The sequence below is a fragment of the Notothenia rossii genome (genome assembly GCF_949606895.1).
Source record: "Notothenia rossii genome assembly, chromosome: 8".
Lineage (NCBI taxonomy): Eukaryota > Metazoa > Chordata > Actinopteri > Perciformes > Nototheniidae > Notothenia > Notothenia rossii.
Genome location: NC_136906.1, coordinates 38,005,315 through 38,017,967, shown reverse-complemented (window position 1 = coordinate 38,017,967; position 12,653 = coordinate 38,005,315). Strand labels below are relative to the sequence as shown.

General features: G+C 44.5%; 1 protein-coding gene across 4 annotated transcripts in view; it reads left to right on the top strand.

Annotated features, from left to right (window-relative positions):
• Positions 1-12,653, top strand: part of abcc1 (ATP binding cassette subfamily C member 1 (ABCC1 blood group)) — a 144,085-nt gene that overhangs the window by 98,578 nt on the left and 32,854 nt on the right. The window lies entirely within an intron of this gene.

Genomic DNA, 12,653 nt, shown 5'->3' with positions numbered 1-12,653 from the left:
CCCACTTAAAAAGATGAGAGGCCTGTAGTTTTCATCCTAGGTATACCTCAACTATGAGAGACAAAATGAGAAAAGAAAATCCAGAAAATCACATTGTCTGATTTTTAAAGAATTTATTTGCAAATTATGGTGGAAAATAAGTATTTGGTCACCTACAAACAAACAAACAAGATTTCTGGCTCTCACAGACCTGTAACTTCTTCTTTAACCCTTTGGAGTCGACCGTCACGCCGGCGTGATCAGATCACATGACCTGTTCAAGCCGGTGCCGCATAAAAACAACAGTCCGGACAGCATTGCCGTGTATTTCTGTCGAAGGTACTGGCTTGAAATTATATCCCAGTCTTTGTTTCATGCAAAAAGACCCAGTAAACACGGAGATATGATGATATAAAGTTAATACATTTCAAAAGTATGAAAAATGGAAGCACATATTTGAATATCTTCGCCGTATTTGATCAAATTACGAAACGGAAAATACTGGAAACTGTAGATCCTGCTCAACAGGATGTATATGTGTATTTCTGTCGAAAGTACTGGCTTGAAACTATATGCCAGTCTTTGTTATATCTCTCACAGGCTCCGCCCTCTACTGGACTATATGGGTACTACCTTATCATGCAAGCATTCACCTACTGAGATTTCTATAGACGTAGCCGGCCCCGGGGCGGGCCTACCTGAATGCGTGCGCATCTCACTTCCGTATAAAAGGAGGCCTCGCCTCCTGACCACCATCCTTTACTCTTCAGCGAGCGGAGGTGATAGCCTAGCACTGAGTCCGAGACGTATTTTTTGAGAGAAATGAAGAAAGAGAAAGAAAGATAGCGGGCGCCGATCCCCACCACCTCCGCTTTGAGTGTTTGGGGGACCAGGATATGGCCGAGGCGGTGCCATTTTACGTTCGCCATCCCTTCTGAGTCTGGCGTCCATGGAAGTCCACCGCCCAGGGCTGTACTCTCCCTGGATGATGATCATGGTGGTGGGTGTGTGGGCTACTCGCTCATTGCTAGAGATGCCCCCGCCTCACCAGGTCAGAGCAATTATTGGGCCGCAAGGCCGAATAAGTAGCTTGGTCCACGAGCCTTGCCCCAGGCCCGGTTCCCCCGGGGACCGGTGCTCGGTGGCTTCACATGATATAGGGTCGACCCTACTTCATCACAGGCCGCCGCCGCTGCCTGCCTTGTGATGTCCCTGGGATATCACGTCGCAGGGCATTTTTCCAAAGGGGACACGGGACCGTGTTGATCTCCTGGGAGCCCCCGTCTGTACGGAAGGGCTCTATGGATCGATCTCCTTGCTCACGGGATAAGGAGTAATCGCAGCGTGGCTGATTCTTGCCCATCCCCAGCGGAAGAAACACTGTCCTACACTCCCCGCCCCCGCTGTAAACCCCAGTATAGGGAGCCAGCAGGTGGGCGTGTGTAGGCCTTTCACGATAATTTATTGTGTTGGACGATACATTTTTCTGGAAATTATTGCGATAAACGATAATATTGTCGGCACCGTTTTAAGACCATTTTAGACATAATGATAATATATAATAATAATTCAAGTACATCCTTTCAAACATAACTTTTTATTGAACATTCAACATTGCAAATGAAATGTGAAATAATATTAAAATATATAAATTAATAAATAAAACAAATTAATTAAATGATAATAAATTTATTAAATCACACACAACCAAAACAATAAATTAAATAGAGTCAGGCTGGAAAACAGAGCTCTCTCTCTCATATATATATATATATATATAAATAAATATATATATATATATATAAATAAATATATATATATATATATATATATATATATATATATATATATATAAATACATAAATAAATAAATGAGCACACATTATCTCACAAGCAAAAAAAACCTCCTTAAAACAACAGTCAAGTGTACAGTCCACTGTCAAAGACCCAGATGCCTCAACAGGCCATATCCAAATCTGTTTTTCTAAGTTTTCGAGCAAGGAACACCAACATGTTTGCATTGTCGGGCGGGGGCTCTCCATCTCCAGCTGCCGTGTTTGCTCCCAGCTGGAAAAACGGAATGGGGTGGTTGTGTTTTAGGTGGTTTAAAATGCGTGGTATTGCCTGATTTTGTCGCTACCTTTTTTAAACCAATGCGACTCACCGCCCGGCTCATTCAAGTCCGTAGGTTCGCCTCGTTGATTTGGTTTGAATCCAAAATACTGCCACACCGGAGAATCGAGATGTGTCGTTAGGTTTTGTAACCAATTCCATTTCACTTTAAATTCCCCGCGAGTAAGTCACACGTTGTCTCCCGCTTGACGCTATATTATTAATTTGGCTGCTACACTGCTGCACGTGCACGCGGAGTGTCCTGACCTGGCTGTGTGTCAGCCCCGCCCCTCACAGCGCGCCTTGCAGCCACAGCGCTCCAGGCTAAAATGCTGGTCACATCTTTATGAATTGTAAACGGCCATTTATCGAGCTCAGAAAAGTTATCGAGTCCATTATTATTTATCGTACGATAAGTCAATTTATCGATTATCGCGACAGGCCTAGGCGTGTGCACGTGAGTAGAATAAACCGTGTGCTGTCAAAGCACCGTGCAGGTTCAAGAGACGCTATTGCCGGCGTGCTTTTGTCAGAAAACACACCTTGCCTGGTATAATAGCTCCGATTAATGCATTTCACCGTTGAATGGGAAATACTGCGTTAATACGTGGGCGCGCAGCCCTCGTGAGAGTGGCCGCGGTGCGTTCAGGGACCTCCGCAGGGGAACGGTGGTTTACGTTTGTAAACTCTAGTTCTAGAGTGATGTGTGTGGGAAAATGCATTCAGTGAGAACGAGTGCATTTATTCCAGAGTAAGAGTAATCTCTCTCCACAATTCCACTTTTGCCCATAATGTCCGTTTCAAAGAGACGGCATTGTGGCGGCGCGCGCGGCCCCCCTCCCCTGAGGGCGGGCCGCGGTGCATTCAAAGACCTCAGTAGAGAGAAGAGTCACCGCAGCGCGCGTTCCTCCACAGGCTTTTCTGCAGACGAGGGAGCGCGACCTCCACCTCTTCAGCCCACCCCGTGGAACCGGTGTGCCGGCACTCACGGGGACGGGCTGCCCGTCTTCACGGATCTGACTGGCCTGGCGGGGGGAGAACATCTCTCCGCCCGGGACGAGAGGGCGAATCCCGCCTCCTCCCTGTATAATGCACAGATCACTACGTTTTCTAATAAGAATGAGGTTGATCTGTATCCAAATCTGAGTGAATTTTTTTTCCACAAATGCTACACTTACACACAATGTTAACCGTACAAATTCCCCATTTGCTGCCCCAGCTGGAGCTCCTGTAAAGGAGGTGGCTAGTGGGCATGCGCAGATGAGAGGGATGACCTGCAGGGAGTGCTATCTAAAGGAGAGCGCTATGCGGGTGCAGGGACATTATGGCCGGCGTATTGCTGTCAGAGAACACACTACGCCTAGAGCAAAGACTCCAATGCAGTTTACCGTAGTGGTAAAAGCTGCATTAGCCCGCACTCACACAAGAGCGCGTGGCGGTGCGTTTAGGGACCTCAGTAGAACACACTACGTCTATAAAGACTCCGATTAAATGCTGTTTACCGTAGTGGTAAAAACAGCATTATGGTGGAGCGCGTGCTCACACAAGAGCGCACGGCGGTGCGTTCAGGGACCTCAGTAAATAATCGGCCCTTTCTGTGTCGACCCTCCATGGGCAAGTCTTCCCTTCACGGGGAGTTTTGCGGCGGAACGGGTCACCAGAGAGTATCACAGCTTCATAGCTGCGGCCCCACAGCTGAGGGCTTTCCATTAACACAATGTTATGGGGAATGGAAACTCAGCTGTGTGCTAACAAAGTTGATGGACAGGACGCTGAAACGGGGCTATTCACTCCAGTTTTGCAGCGTCCCACCTCCTTTTATGGGCATGTGAGAGGAAATCTGTCTTCCCAGGAGGAGATTGGTTTCCTCTCAGCAGAGATTCAGGCTCTGGTGCAGAAACAGGCTGTGTCTGTTGTGCACCCTCAGCTCAGAGAAAATGGTCTTTATTCCATGTACTTCCTGGTTCTCAGGAAGACAGGGGAATTCAGATCTATTCTAGATCTCAGCAGCCCGAATCACTACATTGCCTGCAGAAAATTCTGCATGTTAACTATAAAACAGTTAATGGGGCTAGTGCAAACCGGGCGATTGGTTGACCACCATCGACCTGAAAGACGCATACTTTCATGTGGAAATTGCTCCGAAGCACAGAAAGTCTCTGCGTTTTGCCTTCCAGGGAATAGCCTACGAGTACAACAGATTACTGTTCGGCTACTCCCTATCCCCATGCGCATTCAGAATGTGTGGCCACTGTGCTTCAACCGCTGCGCGCCCACGGCATGAGAGTTTTTCTTTTACCTAGACGACCTCATAGTCATGGCCGGGTCCAGGGAACAGGCAATGCTTTGCACAGCACAATTGATCACAAACCTAACCAAATTAGGCTTTGCGATTAATTGAAAAAAGAACACCCCCATACCTCACCCCCATCTCTCCCTCTCCTGGGGAGAGAGAGCCTCCTCTGTCCTCCACTTGTTAACTGTATTAATAGCACCTGTTTGAACTCGTTATCAGTATAAAAGACATCTGTCCACAACCTCAAACAGTCACACTCCAAACTCCACTATGGCCAAGATAAAAGAGCTGTCAAAGGACACCAGAAACAAAATTGTAGACCTGCACCAGGCTGGGAAGGCTGAATCTGCAATAGGTAAGCAGCTTGGTGTGAAGAAATCAACTGTGGGAGCAATTATTAGAAAATGGAAGACATACAAGACCACTGATAATCTCCCTCGATCTGGGGCTCCACGCAAGTTCTCACCCCGTGGGGTCAAAATGATCACAAGAACGGTGAGCAAAAATCCCAGAACCACACGGGGGGACCTAGTCAATGACCTGCAGAGAGCTGGGACAAAAGTAACAAACGCTACCATCAGTAACACACTACGCCGCCAGGGACTCAAATCCTGCAGTGCCAGACGTGTCTCCCTGCTTAAGCCAGTACATGTCCAGGCCCGTCTGAAGTTTGCTAGAGAGCATTTAGATGATCCAGAAGAGGATTGGGAGAATGTCATATGGTCAGATGAAACCAAAATATAACTTTTTGGTAAAAACTCAACTAGACGTGTTTGGAGGAGAAAGAATGCTGAGTCTCCAGATCTGAACCCCATAGAAAATCTTTGGAGGGAGTTGAAAATCTGTGTTGCCCAGCAACAGCCCCAAAAACATCACTGCTCTAGAGGAGATCTGCATGGAGGAATGGGCCAAAATACCAGCAACAGTGTTTGAAAACCTTCTGAAGACTTACAGAAAACGTTTGACCTCTGTCATTGTCAACAAAGGGTATATAACAAAGTATTGAGATGAACTTTTGTTATTGACCAAATACTTATTTTCCACCATAATTTGCAAATAAATTCTTTAAAAATCAGACAATGTGATTTTCTTGATTTTTTTTTTCTCATTTTGTCTCTCATAGTTGAGGTATACCTAGGATGAAAATTACAGGCCTCTCTCATCTTTTTAAGTGGGAGAACTTGCACAATTGGTGGCTGACTAAATACTGTATGTGCAGTCAAAGTGTCACATTATCTCTGATATCAGGTACATTATCTCAATCAATCAATCATAGTTTATTTCTATAGCCCAATATCACATTACAGTTGTCTCAGTGGACAGAATATGAATACAATCCCCCAAAGAAACCCCCCAGTTAATGGGGGACAATGGAAGAAACCTTGAGGAGAGCAACAGAGGAGGATCCCTCTCTCAGGACAGAAAGACGTGCAACGGTTCACAGTCCAAGCCCCTACTGACTGAGCCACTGCCGGACTGTCTTTAAGATAAGATGGCGCCTGCCCATTAAGGGCTTTGTAGGCGTGAAGAATAATTTGTAATTCTATCCTGTGTTCTATAGGGAGCCAGTGTAAGGCAGCCAGAACAGGAGTAATGTGGTCCCTTTTCCTTACTCTGGTTAGTACACAAGCTGCAGCATTTTGAATCAGCTGAAGCGACTTAACGGACTTCTTGGTACACCCTGAAAATAAAGAGTTACAATAATCCAGCCTTGTAGTAACAATTGCATGGACTAGTTTCTCTGCATCGTTTTGAGGCAAGATATGCCTGATTTCTGCAATGTTACGTTGATGAAAGAAGGCGGTCTGTGAGATTTGTTTTATGTGGGCGTTAAAGGATAAATCCTAATATATCGCGGAAGCTTTCCTCCTGCCTTCACAAACTTTACATAAGTATTTATCAATTGAAAATATCAAGAGGACATTCATACTCTGCAATCCAAGACTTGATTAAATCCACCAAAAACCTGACATGACGATAATGAGTGTTTTTCAAAAAACACAAATCCCTCCCTGTGTGTCTCTGAGCCGCAGCGACAGGGCCTGATTCAGAGCGGGTCATTCTGCTGTTGGTTCTGGACTGGTGTTGGTGGAGAAAGCAGACTGCTCCGTGTGTGGTGTCGCTGTGCCGCTGTCACGTCTGTTCCCTGATCTCTGCGTCACAGACCAATTTTATATTCGTGTGACAGAAACAATTCTAAAATAAAAAAACGTTATTGTCCAGCCGTGGCCGAAAAATCAATAAGCAACCTTACTACGCTATAATCGATAATCGAGCAGCGAGCTACTGAAAAGCTGCCCACGAACTACCAGTAGCTCGCGATCGACGTGTTGGAGAGCCCTGCTCTAAAGCTTAACATTTGACATCCAATTTTCAGAAATCTTCAAAACTCTTGTGAAAACACAGATTTACTCATGTCATCTAATTGTTTGGGTGTTTTAGATTTGGTCTACCAAAGTCTTAGGATCACAAAAGTAGTGAAATATTTGAATTACACTGTATATAAATGTGTTATTCATGTCTAAAATGAAAATGTGTAAATTTGAATTCCGAGTAAATCAATCACTCTACTTTCACCACAGCAGGGACTGAGATACATCAGGACTGATTAATGACTTCATATTACATAACAAGGTTGATGTGATGTGTTTTTTTTTTCAACCAACTCAGGGTGTCCGCGGGGTCTTAAAAAGTATTAAAAGTTGATAAATCAATTTAGCGAAAATTAAGGCTATTAAAAAGTATTAAACAGAATTTTCTAAGGTATTTTGAAGTCCCACAGCAACGACAACATGAAACACCCTTTAATTTACTGAAACGACATGTCGGGAAACCCCCTCAGGGCGGCCCCATGCAGAGCGCGCCGTAAAATGTTGCTTCTTATTTTAAGTTTCGTTGCCTTGCTCCGCTCTGTGGGGGGTCCCAAGGTGGGTAGACCGACATACGCAACACTCTGGGGGTCCAACGGCTCCGTGTGTAAGCCCTGGCCTATATGATCATTTTCTGATAACGATGAAATAGCCCGCCTCTCTCTCCCCACGTCTCCTGCTGCTGGTAGAGCTGTCAGAAGAGGGGGAGGAAAAGAGAGGCAGGCACCGTTTATTAAATATTATTATACAGAGAACAGAGTCGTTATCAATTTGTTTTGAAGCTCAATAATTAACAAAGAAGACCTCTGATCGGCACTTTTCTAATTTTGTACGGAAGATTTAAACTTTAACGGACATGTTGACCGGCGGAACATTTTTTTAACGGAAACTCTGCCGCACGGTTCCCTTGTCCCTTGGAAGAGGCGGAGAGGTGGGTGTTTTTCATCTGCTGGTGGACTACAGAGAGATATACAGCAGGAGAACACGCCGTCCACCGCGGAGAATAAACAGAAGGGCAACCATGGCAACCATGCTCCGGGGTCTTCTTCGCTGCTTTTGGTGTATTTTGTGGCGGCAGCAGCGCCACTTACAGGCCTGGCATATGTACTACATCGTTTCCAGCATTTCCAGCGGTCTAGTGTGAACGGACACATTAATGAATCAAATGTGTGTGAACGGAAGACTTTTTTGCGTATGCGTATGCGTTTTACCGTATGCGTCCTCGTGGGGCCGGGGTCTAAGCCAAACTATATCCGGTCACAGAGATCTGCTATTTTAAAGTAAAGTCAACACATATCAACCCTAATATAGTCTATATTAAGAACGAGAAAAGTCTTAACATATATCGTTTTTTGTAAACATATGACAAATGTGTGAGGGTGATGACGTCAGAGCATGTGCCAGGGCTTAGCCCCGGACAGCCCCAGCCCAATTTAACCCCTGGGTATTTGTGAGGGAGCTCCTATATGGCATTACCCCGCTGAAGCTCACCAAAGTTTAATATATTTCATAGTTCAAAGTTTTGTCAATTGTTTTGTTTATTGGTCAAATACTCGTTTCTGAGGAGTTTTACTGGAATGAAAGAGCACAGAGTACAGAAGCAAAAAAGCAGCATACTGCATTAAACCTGACCTTCACAGAGAGGTTGAAATTCATGTGGAGAGGAGGCTTCAGTAGTCTGTCTGCACTCTGTTTAGTTGTGCTATCTTACAATCAATATAGTCAATGTGAGGTAAAGTGTGTCGCCAACGTAACCGGTTAGAACTCAAAGTTGCGATGAGGTCTTAAAATGTATGGAAAGGGTCTTAAAAAAGGTCTTAAAAGGTATTAAATTTGACCTCAGGATTTCTGCATATACCCTGCAACTTTATCAGAACCTTTTTTCTTCAACTAACTATTCATTATACATACAAATAAAAACAAAAACAGCGAAAACACACTTGTTACAATATTGAAATCAGAATTTTTTTTCAACCATTTATAAAAAATACTTTCACTCAGATTAAGCCCTCAAGCCATGTCTCAAAGCAGTTGCTTTCCAGTAATGCGGCTTTCACACCAGCGCTTTTCCCTTTCTAGCTCCGAGCGGGAGCTTTTCTGGTTCAGCTCCGGTTTCCCTTTTCTGCTCCCGCTCTGTTCACGCTGCCCAGAGCTGCCGCTGCTGCGTCATGACGTCACCGTTTACATCGCTGATTTGCTCCCCAACGGTGTTACGGCGCTCACAACATCAACAACAATGGGGGACTGCGTCGGGTCGATGATCGTGTTGCTTTTAATCACACGAAGCCAGATTAAATAAAATAACGACTTCTCCAACCTTATGCTTTTCTCCAGAGTGCCGTCGTTCATTGTTTATTAATGTGTTTCAGCTGCATTTACCGACCGCTGCAGTGCTGCTCTTCCACGGGAGTTTATTCTCCTGTTAGCTCCCGGTTAGCTCACACTGCAGCGGCCTCTCTAACGTATTCACTGTCTGACTGTCACACAAGCAGCTGATACATATCCCCAGTTCCCCTTAAGTGAATGTGTGTCAGTCTGAATTGACGCTGTTTGGCATCACAACGCTGTTATGAAAGTTTCTCTGGTATAAAATGGGTGATGTTAGCATAGCAACCAAAGCTAAACTAACTACTTGCTATTGCTATCCTATTGTGGCATAAACCGTTTTCTACAGGCACATTTTACCGGCATATTTTTCATTATGATTCTACTTGTGATAGTCGGACACGACAACCTGTGCAGCCCATGTATTGATTCCATCTGATAGCTGCTATAATACAAAACAAAACGTCTGCCACTCTCCACAATGATCAATAACAGTGAACGGATGGTCAAAGTAAGGCACAAATAAACAGAATCACACGAAGCCTGGTTAGTGTTGCCTGACTTTATAAAGTGTGTTTATAAGCACTACTGCTTGTAGGCAGGCATGACGAGACTCTTCAGTCGACCCATGTTCAGGGGAGGTGGGTTTAGTTTCCTGCACGCCTCGACGTAAGAGAGACGTAAGCGACGCCGCCTCTTAGCTCCGAAGCTCTTGCCTCTAGATCGACAATTTTTTGGAGCTGGAAGTGAACCGGATTCCGGAGGTAAGAGGCGGCGCCGCTGCGGTGTGAACAGGAAAAAACGGTACTTTTCAGGCTCCTTCTCCGAGCCGGAGCTGAAAATGCGTTGGTGTGAAAGGGGCATAAGAGACACAGGGCAACATCACACTGCTTGCACTTCCAAGGTGTGTCCTTTTTCTTGCCTTGGATGTGGCAATGTTCGCATTTCCTGCGACCTGTGGTGGCCCTGTCGCTTGCGGCCTTGGACATCAGAAATGCACACAGGAAGATGAGCTGCAGTTGCCCGAACAGGAGGTGTATGGACAGGCTTGCCACAGAGCTCAGCACTCAGCTCCTCCATGAATGCTCTGTGTGTCATGGGCTTCTTCTGTTGTGACCAAGCGGCAAACTCTGGGGAACAGCCGGGACGCCAATACGGAAGTGCAACACACTGCAGTTCATACATGGGCCGCTAGGGACTGACTGCGGAAAGGAGCAATTTCCATAGAGCCCCATGTTAAAATGCCCAACTTTACAGCAGAAAAAAACATGTTTCTACCCAAGGATGCAATACATATTATTATCGATATAGTTAGATTCCACATTCATGATTATGAATCTGTGAGTGAATTGTTTTCTAACACGACCCTTTTATTTATATTAGGTCTTAAAGTGTTTGCATAAATTAGTGCGTGGTCACTTTGATGGATATGTACATGCCTCACTGTCAGCTAACAGCAACTTGTCCACTCTGCTAGGCTACAACCATAGCGGCCATAACGTTAGTTAGTCATAGTACTGTACTTGACCCTTTAGCTTTAGCCGTGTTCGTGGTGATTGTGCCTTTTAGGGAATATTGTTACAAATACCAGACAATTAAAATGTCGTGCTGTGCGCTTGAATGTACTAACAGAACTTCCAAGAAGTCTAAAATGATAATATTATACATGTTAATCCCGTTCGCAGGGGTTTGTGTGCTTGGTAGCTTAGCTTGTTACTTATTAGCCAGCTACGGACGTAACCCTTTATACATACATATACATTTTAGTTTATGATTCAGCCTTGGGTAAGACTTTTATAGTCTATGGCAGTGGTTCTCAAAGTGGGGGGCGCGCCCCCCCTGGGGGGCGCAGAGGCATACCAGGGGGGGCGCGGGAGACCAGGAGGAAAAATGGTAAAAATAAAAAATGTAAAAGATAAAAAAATAAAAAATCATAAATTGAAAAATTATTTCATCGAAAATAATATGATGCAGTACTATTACGTCTGGGTCTCTGTGTTTCATTAAAGCTCGGCTCTGTGTGTGTGTGGAACGAGCCATTTTGTGTGTGCGAGCGAGAGAGAGAGAGCGCACTGGTACCGGGGATCGTTGTTGTTAGCTTCTGGTGCTAGCGAGCTAAGCTAACGGATATAAGGAGCTTTTTCAACAACAAAGTGGAGGAGGGTCCTCTCCTGTCAGACTGAGAGACTCAGTGAGCTAAAGCAGGGGTTCCCAACCTTTATTGTGCCAAGGACCGGCAGATACATTAAAAAAAATTTGCGGACCGGTTGTCAATTTTAGCTGATTTTAATATTTACTCACCAGCAGGTGGCAACAGAGGCTAATTGTTTTTAACAGCCTGAAGAAATACTAATATGCATCCAAAACATATTAATAACGTTTAAAACCAGGATACAATTAAAACAAAAAATTAGGACCGCTTTACAAATATTAATATAATATATAATATAATATAGCCTAATATGGCAATATCAGGCTGTTACATTGTATGTAACAAATAATAGAGCAATATGCATCCAAAACATATTAACAAAGTTTAAAACCAGGATACAATCAAAACAAATTAGGACCACTGTACACATATTGATATAACTGAAATGTCAGGGAGACCCCTAGGCTTGTTTGCCAGCCATAATAACGTCATACCGGGGCGTTCGTTCCGGTGCACTCCGACAGCATTTAGAACTACATCGAGATTAAGATTAAACTAACTTCTTTTGGGAACACCCACATACCTATGGAGTTGGCCAGATGTGTGTAAATTACTGTTCATGGTAATTTGAAAACAAATGCCATTGTTGGACACACACAAACACACCGAACATACACACACACACAGCGGAGCTGAGCAGAGCACATACACACACACACATCATGTGCCTTTGTTACCGGACATTTCCTTCATACAACGATTAATAGGGGTAATAATCAGGCCGTTCGGTGTGTGTGTGTGAAACGTAGCAGCCTGCAGTGGGGAACACAGTGAAGGCTGTGTGTACACGCTGGTGCTGCACTTCTCAGAGGCTGCCTCCTGATGCTGCAGCCATTTCATGAAGTGAAGGAGGTTTTACAAATAAAAAAAATAGCTCTACACCCCTGGCCGCAATGTCCTTAAAATGAAGTCCGAGTTCGAAATATATCTCAAATAATGTATGCACTGCCACTTCCCCACATAAACATAACAGTCTGCGATTAAACGGTTGTCCCCTGTGTGCTCCACTTCCTATTGGCGCACCGGTAACTTTCTCTGTGCATAAATGAACAATGATAACATATTTTTAAATATGTTATCATTGTGATCATCTAATTCTGAAAATATTACGATAAACTCACAGCCATTTCGCGGCCCGGCAGTAACACCTCCACGGCCCGGTACCGGTCCGCGGACCGGGGGTTGGGAACCCCTGAGCTAAAGGACTCTCAGTGTTTAGATAGTTCACTTTAGTCTAAGTTATCTCAGTGGGTCTCAAACGGTTTGGTCACGATTAATGTAATCAATTATTTCTGAGGCACATGTTTATATGATCATTATAGTTATATATAAGAGAATAAATGAAAAACAGGTATGAAAT